Source organism: Berghia stephanieae, chromosome 2 (genome assembly GCF_034508935.2).
Source record: "Berghia stephanieae isolate SIO BIC M18660-M18661 chromosome 2, UCSD_Bste_1.3, whole genome shotgun sequence".
Classification (NCBI taxonomy): domain Eukaryota; kingdom Metazoa; phylum Mollusca; class Gastropoda; order Nudibranchia; family Aeolidiidae; genus Berghia; species Berghia stephanieae.
Genome location: NC_088361.1, coordinates 127,638,060 through 127,653,357, shown reverse-complemented (window position 1 = coordinate 127,653,357; position 15,298 = coordinate 127,638,060). Strand labels below are relative to the sequence as shown.

Sequence of the window (15,298 nt, the reverse complement as noted above, 5' to 3'; positions counted from 1 at the left end):
AGGCCTATATTTATGGCCAAATATATTAATACATGTTTTTCCAGAGTACGGCAGTTAACTGGTTAATATAAAACATGAAATGGTGTCGAGTGTCAAGTCTGGATTAATCCCGACCCTAAAATACACCGTCGATCCATCGGGTGTTCACAACAGCTCTGGATCCAACGCAAATCTGTCTGAGAGATAGCTGAAAATTCGATCAACAGAAAGGAGGCAACATTCTAGTCAATCTCTCTCTCTCTCTCTCTCTCTCTCTCTCTCTCTCTCCCTCTCTCTCTCTCTCTCTCTCTCTCTCTCTCTCTCTCTCTCTCTCTCTCGATCTCTCTCACTCACTCACTCACTCACTCACTCACTTCCCCTCTCCCTGCCTCTCTCTCTAACACACACACTCCCCCTCTCTCTCTCTTCCTCTCTCTCTCTCTCTCTCTCTCTCTCTCTCTCTCTTGCTCGCTCAATCTCCTCCTCCTCCTCCTCCTCCTCCTCCTCCTTCTTCTTCTTCTTCTTCTTCTTCTTCTTCTTCTTCTTCTTCTTCTTCTTCTTCTTCTTCTTCTTCTTCTTCTTCTTCTTCTTCTTCTTCTTCTTCGCTCCCTCTAATCGTCCTGCGTATAGCTATCAGATACTAGAAGTTGCCTCTACGTCGTGTTCGATACCATTTTAATGGAAGATGATAATGTAGCTCTTTCATATTATAATCACGGTTCGTCAAATTCTAGAACACCCAACGATGTTATTATTTTAGTCGGGGCAACGACCCTAGTGCTAGTATAATATATGGCTCCCTTTTATCCTCGTGTAAATGGATACCAATGCCAGAAAAGTTACGTTTTGCGGAGGACATTATAGAATGTAAGAATAGTATACACACACACACACACACACACACACATATATATATATATATATATATATATATATATATATATATATATATATATATATATATATATGAACGAGCAAATTCCTTATGGATTAAAAGAAAATGATACATATTATATTACTGAGGCATGACAACAATAACAACAACAACAACAACAACAACAAAGAACTAAATTCAAATTATTCGATTCAAACTGGTAAATTTAAATTCTGTTTTATTCTAATCCTGCCCCGTATGGCTCAGAACGCAAGTAACGTCAACTGACAAAGAATAGGTTAATTGACACTGATTGCCAACATGGCAGCAATAAGAGATAATCATACGTGATGTTTAAACACAGCAATAATGATTTGATGGAACGATGAACACAACGCAAAGGTCTAGGAACGAGTACATACACATATCCCTTTCCCCCCCCCCCCCCCCCCCCCCCCCCCCCCCCCCCCCCCCCCCCTATGATGTAAGAAAACCTCCATCCAAAATGAAATACAAGACACAAGTCAAATTTCAAAAAGAAACCTGGCGGCAACCACCATATTATGTTATTTTGAGAAGAAGAAAAAAAAAACATGTTTATTCTGTTTCAAGTTTTGTAGCACAACTCTTTCCTCATTGCTGCATTTTCCATAGCCTTTAGCCATTTATTCCATGGATTCCTCTCCAGCAAGTCCAACGCCCTTTCTTGTACAAAACTGCCTTTGTTTGCAGTCGTTCATGCTCTGAGAGAGAGAGAGAGAGAGAGAGAGAGAGAGAGAGAGAGAGAGAGAGAGAGTATTTGAAGTTGGAGAGGTGGTTGAATCTAACTCGAATCCTTTTTGTAATGATAATATTCTTGAAGACATCACAAGAACTGTTTTTGTAGTTATCAGAACCCGGAGACAAGACGTCATTCTGACATAGACCGAGATAATTGCGATTACAACTCTGTAAAAAAAAAAAGATCCTAGATAGGGACAGGATGAAGGATATTATTTTAATATTATAAGAGAAAAGATGGTTTGTTCTTTGTTTTTATTTTTCAGTGTTATTTTTTACTCTTTCTTAATTTATCAACATCAGAAATGGGGTTTATTTTCCATATTTAATCTGTTAATGTAGAATAATGCATTTACTTTGTGTAGGCTCCTCCCTTTTTATCTCCTTCAACTTCTAATTATTGTGTGCTTATTACAAAACATCCTATTATGACATGTATAGTTGTTGCCCTAGATATCATTAATTTAATGAAAAGGATCATTATATCGTAAAATATGTTATTGATTTGCTTTCCATTTCTTTTTTCGGGTTTTTGGGGGTTTTTTTTTTGGGGGGGGGGGATTTAATTGTTTTTTTCCCCGTTTCAACTTCTTGTTGCCATAACTAAATTGTCCTTGTTGTTTTTTCTTTTCATTAGTTAGTGAAACAAAATGTAAACGACCCCCGTTGATTCATGTTTGAGACAAACCATGACCACGATTAAATAGTTAGAAATTATGAAGAGAAATTCTCATTAGTTGGCTAAACACTTTAAAAAAAAAAAATAGAGCAAACACACCAGTGGAATCGTAACATACTAAAATAGAATAGGATGAGTATTAAGTACCTCCCTGGGTGAAGAAAAGAAGAAGTATGTGTGTGACGTCAGCTAAATTCAATCTATAACAATTAATTCAGCGTACTAATCTCTAAAACAATTAACTCAGTTTTCTAGTCTTCGTCGTTTTTACGTCCACCGACTACATATCCCTAATCCTATTTATATATTACTTTTTTTTTTTTTCAAATGCGCGAAATGAAAATGTCACCTTGTTGGTGGTTTGTAGCACAGTATCATTTATCTTCCCCACGCTCACCACCCGTTTAATGTTCTTTCCCATGCATAACACCGGAGACGTAATACGTCCTGACATCCAATGATATCGAACTGTTTCTTCTTTTTCTCATTTTGGCCTGGAAACTTAAACTTGAAATATCGAATCCATAAAGATACGACCCCCACTTGTGCCCGAAAGTCTCAAGCTTCAGATCAAAACAAGCAGGATCCAATCCATGCCATTCAGCGAAGTAGCCAAGTCACCCTATTCCGCCTCCGAACAGGACACAATAGACTAAGAGGACATGTGTTTACAAAGCTAGGTATTGGAACAACCCCTTATTGCCCATGTGGAACCGACCATGAAACCACTTTAAAGGCTCCATACACGCACGGTTTTGATAGGCGTCCGAACCACGATCAGGCAAACCGGGGTGAAAACGCAATGTGTGTGGCCAAATACCTGGCCGATAAACCTAGGTACGGTCCATCGCTCGCAAAGCCCGCTTTGCTGTAAGCCCCCCATAGACGCCGACATCCGCTGGTAGCGGGACGGATGACCTATCTCTGTGACCCGATCCCTGCGTTTATCGCAGATGATTTTTGCCCACATACGGGGAGATATTTTTTTAGGCGATCGGCGATCGGGGGCGTGGCAGTATAAAAAAGTGGACAATTTTTTTCGGATTTTCGCTGTTTTCACGTCGGATTCGTGATCAGCGTCAAATTTACAATAGGTTTGATACTAAGAACTGTGTGTTTACTCCAAAAATTGGTGAAATTAGAAATAAATTTTAATTAATAGTGAGGCTACGATCCCAGTTACTGTCTGTTATTCTATCTTTCGTCTTGCTCACAATAGTGATTACTTCTCACTAAATTATATCAATTAGACTGTTGAAGGAACGAAATTGACATCATTCCACTCTTTGTTATTGTATTAAGGCAGTCATTTTGGTAATTAGTTCTCACTAAATTATATCAATCAGACTTTTTACGTTCAAGGTTACTTGTAGTTTTGTGTGACGGTACGTTATTTCCGACTGGTGGATGTTGTGAGCATTTTACCTAAACTCATAGCATCAATAACCGTCCAAGATATTCCCATCATATGTAGCAATAGCTATAAGAGAGAGAGAGAGAGAGAGAGAGAGAGAGAGAGAGAGAGAGAGAGAGAGAGAGAGAGAGAGAGAGAGAGAGAGAGAGAGAGAAAGAGGGAAAAATTTACTTGCGCTATATATACCGCTATATTCAATAAAGGTGCTCAAATCACTTTATAAGGGTCTTTGGCCAACATAAAAACATGTTAGACGAGACATGACTGTTAAGCGATATTGCAATTGTTTCCCGACAGAGACGACGCTGTAAACAGCGAGGTACTCATTTTAACAGTGAACAAGGTGAGAGAATGCGAGTAAAGAGCCTTTTTCAAGGACTCAATTATGCGCCACTCAGAGCGGGACTCGAATCCAGTACCGTCCGATCCAAAGGCGAGTGTCATTTCACAAGATCACATGCATAGCCGCACAAAAAAGTGATGAGAGAATAGATTCATATGTATTGAAGGAGGAGAGAGTGGATGGAGTGAGTAAAGTTCTTGGATATTTATAGAAGGAACCAAATTGACGTCACTCATCTCATTGTTATTGTTTTTAGACACCCATTTTTATGATTAGTTCTCATTAAAATATATCAGACTATAACGTTCAAGATTCCATGTAGATCTTTGGGCTGGAGTGATATTTCTGGCTGGCGGACTTTGTGAGTATTTTAATTTAACACAGAGCATCAATAGAAGGAATGAATTGGACGTTAGTCAACCCGTTGTTATTGCTTTTAGACAGCATTTTATAATTAACTTATCACTAAGTTATATCAATCAGACAATGAACGTTCGCGTTTGCAGTTTTGTGTGTTAATATGTTATACCCCGATGGAGATGTCGTGAGTATTTTTCCAATACGCATAACATCCATACATTTGCAATCCGATTTAAGTTTAAAAGCAACGTAGACCACGGAAATTTTTCAATTTTGTGGACAATAAAGATTTGTTATTTATCGTCATTATTATTATTATTATTATTATTATTATTATTATTATTATTATTATTATTATTATTATTATTATTATTATTATTATTATTATTATTATTATTATTATTATTATTAATATTATTATTATTTATAAAACAAATCGACAGTGTTCCCGTGGCAGGTGAAACGGGTACTCCTCGGGACTACTCGCATTCGCACCCCCCCCCCCCCCCCCAACCACCACCGCCACCACACACACGCACACAGCTCTTTTTTTTTTTTTTTTTTTTTTTGGGGGGGGGGGGGGGGCGTTGTTTGTAGAGTATAATTCAGGGTTACAATGCCCACCCCTGTCATCACGTCGTCAAGGCTTTTTGGCATCTGCCAATCCCAAATGACTGTGTCAAGGTCGACCGTCATGTCGCGTCAACGGGTGAGGAGGAAAAAAAAAAAAAAAAGAACTGTCATATTATTATATCATTACATTGAAAATTATGAAAACTATTTATAAATTTTAGATGATCAAGAACGAAACTTTTGCCATCTACCTCTTCCTGGCGCAACATTTATAAAAATATTATTTTAAAAAAATAATAACACAGCATTTATTTGGCGCAATATCCACGTGCTCAAAGCGCTTTACAAGGGGTCCCAAGGCAACAGCAATATTAAACTTGAAAGACGAGACATGACGCCTGTCAGGCGATGTGACATTTTTTCCTAACAAATTCAACGAACGGCCATGTACTCATTTTACACCTGAGTACGGTGAGAAAATGTGAGTAAAGAGCATTTTCCAAGGACTCAACTCTGCGCAACGCAGAGCGGGTCTCGAAACCTGAACCTTCCGATCTGGAAGCGAGAGTCATACCACAAAACAAGGAGGAGCACTGTTCTGTCGGCCACATAACCTCAATATTAATTAAATTTTATTTCTAATTTCATCAATTTTTGGAGTAAAAACATAGTTCTTGGTATCAAACCTATTGTAAATTTGACGCTGATCACGAATCCGACGTCAAAACAACGAAAATCCGAAAAAAAATTGTCCAATTTTTTATACTGCCACGCCCCCGATCGCCGATCGCCTCGAAAAATATTAAGCAAAGCGGGCTTTGCGAGCGATGGACCGTACCTAGGTTTATCGGCCAGGTATTTGGCCACACACATTGCGTTTTCACCCCGGTTTGCCTGATCGGGGTCTGGACCAGGATCATATCCGGGCGTGTATGGAGCCTTTAATATTTTTCGAGGCGATCGGCGATCGGGGGCGTGGCAGTATAAAAAATTGGACAATTTTTTTCGGATTTTCGCTGTTTTGACGTCAGATTCATGATCAGCGTCGAATTTACAATAGGTTTGATACCAAGAACTATGTTTTTACTCCAAAAATTGATGAAATTAGAAATAAATTTTAATTAATATTGAGGCTATTTGGCCGACAGAACAGGGCCCCTCCCTGTTTTGTGATGGATCAAGTGGTATGACTCTCGCTTTCGGATCGGAAGGTTCAGGTTTCGAGACCCGCTCTGAGTGGTGCAGAGTTGAGTCCTTGGAAAATGCTCTTAACTCACATTCTCTCACCGTACTCAGGTGTGAAATGAGTACATGACCGTTCGTTGTCTTTGTTGGGGGAAAAAATGTCCCATCTCCTGACAGGCGTCATGTCTTGTCTTTCAAGTTTAATATTGCTGTTGCCTTGGGAACCCTTGTAAAGCGATTTGAGCACGTGGATATTGCGCCAAATAAATGCTGTGTTATTATTTTTTAAAATAATATTTTTATAAATGTTGCGCCAGGAAGAGGTAGATGGCAAAAGTTTCGTTCATAGAAAATAAAAAATAGTTTTCATGATTTTCAATGTAATGATATAATAATATGCCAGTTCTTTTTTTTTTTTTTTTTTTTCCTCCTCACCCGTTGTCGCGACATGACGGTCGACCTTGACACAGACATTTGGGATTGGCAGATGCCAAAAAGCCTTGACTACGTGATGACAGGGGTGGGCATTGTAACCTTGAATTATAATATAACATATGTATGTATGTATGTATGTATGTATGTATGTAGGCATGCATATACGATGATATGCTGGTTTGTATGTATGTCTGCATGTATGTATGTATGTATGTATGTATGTATATGTGTTTGTATGTACGCTCATTTCTTTTGTATACACGTGTAGAAACAATGTGCAAGCGTGTATGTTCGTGTATGGCTGTGTCTGTATTTGTAAATGTGTTGATGTTCATACCATGAACCAAACTGAGCATTGTTTACCTCACATGAATTGCCTTTAATTTGGACAATAAAGATTATTATTATTATTATTATATACAAACAACGCCCCCCCCCCCCCCCCAACTCACCCCCTAAAAAAAAAGAGCTGTGTGCGTGTGTGGGGTGGCGTGGTGGTTGGGGGGGGGGGGGTGCGAATGCGAGTAGTCCCGAGGAGTACCCGTTTAACCTACCACGGGAACACTGTCGATTTGTTTTATAAAATAATAATAATAATAATAATAATAATAATAATAATAATAATAATAATAATAATAATAATAATAATAATAATAATAATAATAATAATAATAATGACGATAAATAACAAATCTTTATTGTTCACAAAATGGAAAAATTTCCGTGGTCTACGTTGCTTTTAAACTTAAATCGGATTGTAAATGTATGGATGTTATGCGTATTGGAAAAATACTCACGACATCTCCATCGGGGTATAACATATGCGAATGCGAGTAGTCCCGAGGAGTACCGTTTAACCTGCCACGGGAACACTGTCGATTTGTTTTATAATAATATAATAATAATAATATAATAATAATATATAATAATAATAATAATAATAATAATAATAATAATAATAATAATAATAATAATAATAATAATAATAATAATAATATAATAATAATTATAATGTAATAATAATAATAATAATAATAATTAATATATAATAATAATAATAATAATAATAATAATAATAATAATAATAATAATAATAATAATAATAATAATAATAATAATAATAATAATAATTAATAATAATTAATAATAATAATAATAATAATAATAATAATAATATAATATAATAATAATAATAATAATGACGATAAATAACAAATCTTTCTTGTCCACAAAATGGAAAAATTTCCGTGGTCTACGTTGCTTTTAAACTTAAATCGGATTGTAAATGTATGGATGTTATGCGTATTGGAAAAATACTCACGACATCTCCATCGGGGTATAACATATTAACACACAAAACTGCAAACGCGAACGTTCATTGTCTGATTGATATAATTTAGTGATAAGTTAATTATAAAATGCTGTCTAAAAGCAATAACAACGGGTTGACTAACGTCAAATTCATTCCTTCTATTGATGCTCTGTGTTAAATTAAAATACTCACAAAGTCCGCCAGCCAGAAATATCACTCCAGCCCAAAGATCTACATGGAACCGTGAACGTTATAGTCTGATATATTTTAATGAGAACTAATCATAAAAATGGGTGTCTAAAAACAATAACAATGAGATGAGTGACGTCAATTTGGTTCCTTTTATAAATATCCAAGAACTTTACTCACTCCATCCACTCTCTCCTCCTTCAATACATATGAATCTATTCTCTCATCACTTTTTTGTGCGGCTATGCATGTGATCTTGTGAAATGACACTCGCCTTTGGATCGGACGGTACTGGATTCGAGTCCCGCTCTGAGTGGCGCATAATTGAGTCCTTGGAAAAGGCTCTTTACTCGCATTCTCTCACCTCGCTCTTTACAGCGTCGTCTCTGTCGGGAAACAATTGCAATATCGCTTAACAGTCATGTCTCGTCTAACATGTTTTTATGTTGGCCAAAGACCCTTATAAAGTGATTTGAGCACCTTTATTGAATATAGCGGTATATATAGCGCAAGTAAATTTTTCTCTCTTTCTCTTTCTTCCTCCCCCCCCCCCTTCTCTCTCTCTCTCTCTCTCTCTCTCTCTCTCTCTCTCTCTCTCTCTCTCTCTCTCTCTCGACATGTTAGACTATTATAGCTATTGCTACATATGATGCGAATATCTTGGACGGTTATTGATGCTATGAGTTTAGGTAAAATGCTTACAACATCCACCAGTCGGAAATAACGTACCGTCACACAAAACTACGAGTAACCTTGAACGTTAAAAGTCTGATTGATATAATTTAGTGAGAACTAATTACCAAAATGACTGCCTTAATACAATAACAAAGAGTGGAATAATGTCAATTTCGTTCCTTCAACAGTCTAATTGATATAATTTAGTGAGAAGTAATCACTATTGCGCGCAAGACGAAAGATAGAATAACAGACAGTAACTGGGATCGTAGCCTCACTATTAATTAAAATTTATTTCTAATTTCACCAATTTTTGGAGTAAACACACAGTTCTTAGTATCAAACATATTGTAAATTTGACGCTGATCACGAATCCGACGTGAAAACAGCGAAAATCCGAAAAAAATTGTCCACTTTTTTATACTGCCACGCCCCCGATCGCCGATCGCCTAAAAAAATATCTCCCCGTATGTGGGCAAAAATCATCTGCGATAAACGCAGGGATCGGGTCACAGCGATAGGTCATCCGTCCCGCTATCAGCGGATGTCGGCGTCTATGGGGGGCTTTACATGTGCTTATGGATTGCCCATTATACAACGTGCAACGTTCGAACCACTGGGTCACCCCTACAACACTCAACACAAAGCTCTATGGTGAGGTTGAGGACCTAAAGCGGACCACAGACTTCATAGCAGATATCGGACTGCAGCCATAGATGTCCATCAGAGGAACGAAGAAGAAGAAGAAGAAGATCATTTTAAGTTTCAGGTTTGAGAGTTTTTGCCAAAATGAGGGTAATTGAAATCGGTCGGTATTTGAGAAGAGCGAGTAAATTTTTTAATAGGTTGGCGTCTTTCCAGACAGAGTATGACAGTTTAACTGGTTCATGATCTCGGGGCATTGTATGTAGGATAGCCACCAACATACCTTTGTTATAGCTTACATTAACTATTTATCTATCTTACATGCAAACAACGTAAGGGATGTGGGATTGGGTAAAGCATTAAGAGGGATTTTTCTTTATTATTGTCCACTTGTTGCCGGATCCGATGGGCCTGATAGCTATCAACTCTTACAAGTTTATTAAATAGTCGATTGATGATTGAGTTCCCGTCCTTTCCCATATTTATGGTAAGCTATTTTATTTATTTTGGAGAACTCCAGTTAGGATAAGGAGAGGATAACAGAGGACGGAAAGAAAGGGAAGATAGGGGGTGGCTAATAGATGGATGATGAGTTGATGATAATGATGATGGTGATGATAATGATGATGATGATGATGCTGATGATGATGATGATGATTGTGAGTTCACAATAAATGAAGAGAACGTTCAAATATTTTATAGTGAGCTAATATAGAGAATGGCTGAGACGATGAGTGCTGTGCGGGAATACGGGCGGATAATTGGACAGGCTGTGGTATGATGGGACCGCTATATCCTGACTGGTAGTTTGGTGCACTCGATGCACAAGCAAACGGGCCGATTTCGAGTCCGGGTAGAATCGTATATTTTCATAATACTTCAGAACTCTGTCCATTCCGCAAATTATTCGATGTGGCGGAAAGTACTTTGCGAGAGACTGGCGTCTTCTACTGAGGTTAGCAAGAAATAGTTACTCCGTTTAACGCGATAGAAATGTGTTAAATTCAGCTCAGGACTACATTTATCAAAATCCATCCTACCCATCAGCTATTGGGTTGCTGGATCTTCTTTAGATCTTGCAGATCTTTCCAACAAGGTAGTGCCCTTTCTCTGTGGTAAGACGTAACAATCCAGGAAAAATTCTGGCTCCGATCTATTGTTGCCTTGGATGAAAAGACAGGAAAGTGAGTGGAGCAGGCACTTATGTTGATAACAACAAGAGATGAAGTGAGTAGGAAAGTGCCAGAAGACAGTAGAGAATTAAAAAATGTTCGCGGCGGTGATCGGGGTTTGAACCCGCGACCTTACTGGTACGACAACTCCGCCTGGCCGGTGAGAACGTGACTCTACCGTATGAGCTATCCGGCCAGGCGGAGTTGTCGTACCAGTAAGGTCGCGGGTTCAAACCCCCATCACCGCCGCGAAAAATTGTTATTCTCTATTGTCTTCTGGCACTTTCCTACTCACTTCATCTCTTGTTGTTATTGAAAAACAGGAACCCGGAGTGCTGTGAACACTGACGATACTTTTCATTTGGCGCTGATGCGACCTTGGCGTAGGTATCGAAGGCTTGTGGAAGTCCTGAAACCAAAACGAATAATTATCATTGGGGTGATAAAAGTTAGACATGATAAGATTCAAGGAATATATTATCAGAGATAAAATTGAAAATAAATCCGTTATCACGTTGTGCGGCATTCTTTGTTTTCGCGCTTATCTTCCACCTTCTCCCGTCCTGATAGCCGTAAACGTTTATTGTCACGTCTAGATTTGAGTGAGCGGTAGATCAGATTTGAGTGAGTTCAGATTTGAGTGAGCGGTAGTTCATGTCAGATTAGAAGAGATAAGTATTTTAAATCTTTCTAATAAATTTAGCAGTCGGGTTTTTTTTTTTGTTTTTTTGTTTTTTGTTTTTGTTTTTGTTTTTTTTTTTGGGGGGGGGGTTGTTTGTTTGTTTCTTGGTTTGTTTTATGTTTTTTGTTGTTTTGTTGAGGGGTTTTTTTTTGGGTTGTTTTGGGGTTGTTTTTTAATATCTATTTTATTTCCTGATTTCTTTATTCCGTTTTAACTTTCAGCAAAGTGATGGTAGGTGCTCATTCAGAGCAATTTAAAATAAATGTTGACCGTATATTGACCAATGTGGAATCACACAATAGAAACATTAATGCAGATTACAGTCCACCGAATGCGGATCAAGCACTATGTAAATCTATCCAAAACAGGCTGGAACATTTTTGTTCCTAGTACTATTGACTGACCATTACAACAGAGCTCTTAAATCTGTCATTAATTCAATGAACAAAATTATGTAAAGCTTCGGTCGCTTTAGCATATGAACAAATCATTGTGCACGCATTCCAACTTCAATATCCATCTTTTCAAGCTCCTCCACTTCATCCTCCTCCTTCTCCTCTTGCTCTTCCTCCTCCTCCTCCTCCTCCTCCTCCTCCTCCTCCTCCTCCTCCTCCTCCTCCTCCAGCAGATACAGCAATAGTAACATGTATTATGCAAGCAAATACTACCACATCAAAAAACTTTATCGAATCATCACGTACAAGTTTGCATAGTTTGTCATCGCTGGATGTACCATTGGGAATACTTGATATAGCATTCTGTCTCTATCACAAGACTTTCTCCACTCTTTGAACTCCTGGCCCTCCGCCCCATACCCTGGCCTTGTATAGTCATTATCACCAATCTCGTGTCTTCAACTTTACTGGTTGGGTCTGTTTTATTTTAACCTCTTTCTCATTCTGTCGATTTTACTTAGAGAACATTGATAGCCATGCGACTAAGAATAAGGAGAAGGAGAGGAGAGAAGATATATATATATATATATATATATATATATATATATATATATATATATATATATATATATATATATATATATATAACGTTCTCTCTGACAATGCGCCTCTAAATACTATTTACTATCCAATATGTCGGAGTAATTTGCAGAATATTTACACGTGTATGGCTGTCCAATTATCTAATAATAAGGATCATGTGAAGCACGCGTCCATTTGTTACCATGTTAAGTATTTTTATTTTACGTCCTTACATTTATTTGTTTGTGAGTAAACTGGATATGGTTTATATTGGGTGACAATAAATTTCAGCTGGAAGTTGTTATTTCAATCATTCATTCGAGTTGGACGCGTGTATCTACTGAATTCTCGAATAAATTTTAGGTACTTAATCGAACGTGAATGATAATTGCTATTGTAAGAGTGAGGTGTGTGTATGTGTGTGTGTGCGCGTGAGTGTGTATGTGTGTGTGTTTTATCTTAAAGGAGATTTACACGTACCTTATTTTTCAGACTTAAAGCTGCGACTTTTCCCCCCAGTCCAGTGCGGCTAATCTGTTACATATTACTTGGTGTCAGTCAATTGTGTAGACCCCATGGTTATTGTTTTGGTAGCGTAACGATAAACAACGAATTCAAGAAAGTGCGGTTTATACCCCGGAGCGGCTTATGGTGTAATGAAATTGATTTTTTTGTTTTAAGTTGGGTGATTCAGCTTATTGTCCGGTGCGTCTTAAAATACGGTACCTAATTCAAACTTTTTGAACACACATTTTCGACATCAGCAACAATGTTTACCATCGTGTTGTCGCTTACTTTATCTAACTAATAACTGCTTTTACCTTTTCGCTTCACTTCTCTGTCGGTATTTATTTTCTTTTTCTTTTCTTTGAATGTTATCTTACCATGTCTGTCTGTCTTCCCATAGTATTAGTATACTATGTGGTAATGTGGCGTGAATGATTCCTACCCAATTTACCCCATTAGAATAATAACAGAATTATTGTACTCCGAGAAAACACTTTGTAAAAAAAATATCTAGAAAAGTTTGACTTGAAATATTGATTTATTGAGGTAATCCAAAACTTGTCAAAAAGTTCGGACCTAAGAATTCAAGAAGCTTCAGAATTGAGAATTTTTGAGGAGTTGGGAATAATCTTTATCGACATGAACTTATTTGCAGATCTGATAACCCAATTCCTTATGGGCTCATTATTGTTGTAATGGATTTTTTTTTTTAATGACGCAAAATATTGTCCATTACAACAATGTTAAACTAGGCCCATAAGTGGGTTCGGACCTGCATATTATATGTACACATTGATCTTTATCAATCGATATTGGAAGTACGTTTTCTGGCCAAAATGAAAAATAACATGTTATACCAGAATGCGGCAGGCAGAGTAACTTAACTACGTATGCCTGTTTCCATACTGTCATTCTTACTCTCGCACATTCATCGTGAGCCAGACGGTCAGTGTTATATCAACCATCTCGATCTGTTGACCTCAGGTAACTCCTCACCACAGGTAGATAAGACCAGTGTTTACTCACACCAGACACGATGCGTTTAATACTGTATACCCATAAACTCACCTGGCCTCTGGCATCGTGGGCATATATATGGGTAGCTACTCTCTCACCAGCACTCATAAGTACTACATACATCAATCATTCTGGCTCATGCATCCCATGTCTACTGGTGATTAAGATGCTAAAATAAGTTTCAAACAAAATGAATATATAGAAGGAATGAAATTGACGTCACTCGGCTCTTTGATATTGTTTTTAGCCAGCCAGTTGTATGGGTACTTCTCACTAAATTGTATAAATCAGACTATAAACGTTCAAAGTTAAACATAGTTTTGTTAGTTGGTACGTTATATCCTGCTGGCTGATGTTGTGTGTATTTTGGCTAAACACACATCATCAATATGAATATGTACGTCCATGTTGTAATTCTACATATTCAGGGTGACCAGTGCGCTTCATTTTGCTCCATTTATTTTCCTAGCAGGATATAAGGAACTGAATTCCATTTTCATGTAACAGTACAGTCAGGTCTTCGGTTATGCGTCTCTCTGTATTAACATTCAACCACTATTCGTCAGTGCTTTTAGCTAGGTAGCCATTCACACCTGAGTCAATTGGGGTTAGGTAAAATAAGTAAAGTCTTATGATTGGCATAGCAAAGTTACACGATCATTGTTCTCTACCTGCTTTAGGTCCACGCTCAACATTGCTTCACTTTTTTTTCCAAGTCGAAACGTCTTATCGTTGCTTGTCTGCCGACGCCGAAAGATATTGGTGCTATGCGTATCGTTAAAAAAATCACAACTTCAGCCAGCCGGATATAACGTACCAACACACAAAACTATATGTAACCTTAAAAGTTTAAAGTCTGATTAATACAATTTAGTGAGAACTACTCATAAAAATGGCTGATCAAATACAATAACAAACAGCTGAGCTACCTCAATCTCTTTCCTTCTATTGAAAACATTAAAATTTTCTTATTGTTACAGTTCAGCCGTATTCATTGTGGCCAGAAATCTTGTACTTGAAAATATCGGTGGAATGTCAAAAAGTGTCAGTCCTGATACATTTTTAAGAAGTCTTAGTTTGGAAAATTAGAGGACTCTCAGATTTGAGGCATGCTGGGTGTCTTGTTAATCAATCATTATGTGAAGCATACGTTTTAAAAAAGTGTTTCAGCAAGGTTCACAATCAGAAGAGCTTTGAACACTGACATGTACATTATCTGTGACATTACTTAATTATCCTCTTGGTTCCTTCGTGGAATATAAGACCCAACAAAGTTCCTCCAAACATCTGTGACATTAGCATATTAAAATTTTTCTTTCTTCATAGCTCAAATGTTAGATCATAAGCCTCATAACCAAATACCCGTGCCCCATGCAGTTCTTTTTTTCTGATTGAACTGTCCTTCCATGAATGATTGGGTATTTTAGATCTGGCTTGTCTTATAAAAAGGGTAGCAATCAATTGATATTTTAAACACTAAAGAAACCAGGTTTGAGGGAC

At 37.5% G+C, this 15,298-nt stretch overlaps 1 protein-coding gene across 1 annotated transcript in view; it reads left to right on the top strand.

Moving 5' to 3' along the window:
* The window catches only part of LOC144966563 (chondroitin sulfate proteoglycan 4-like), a 56,055-nt gene that overhangs the window by 25,953 nt on the left and 14,804 nt on the right, over positions 1–15,298 (top strand). The gene's annotated exons all lie outside the window — the stretch shown is intronic.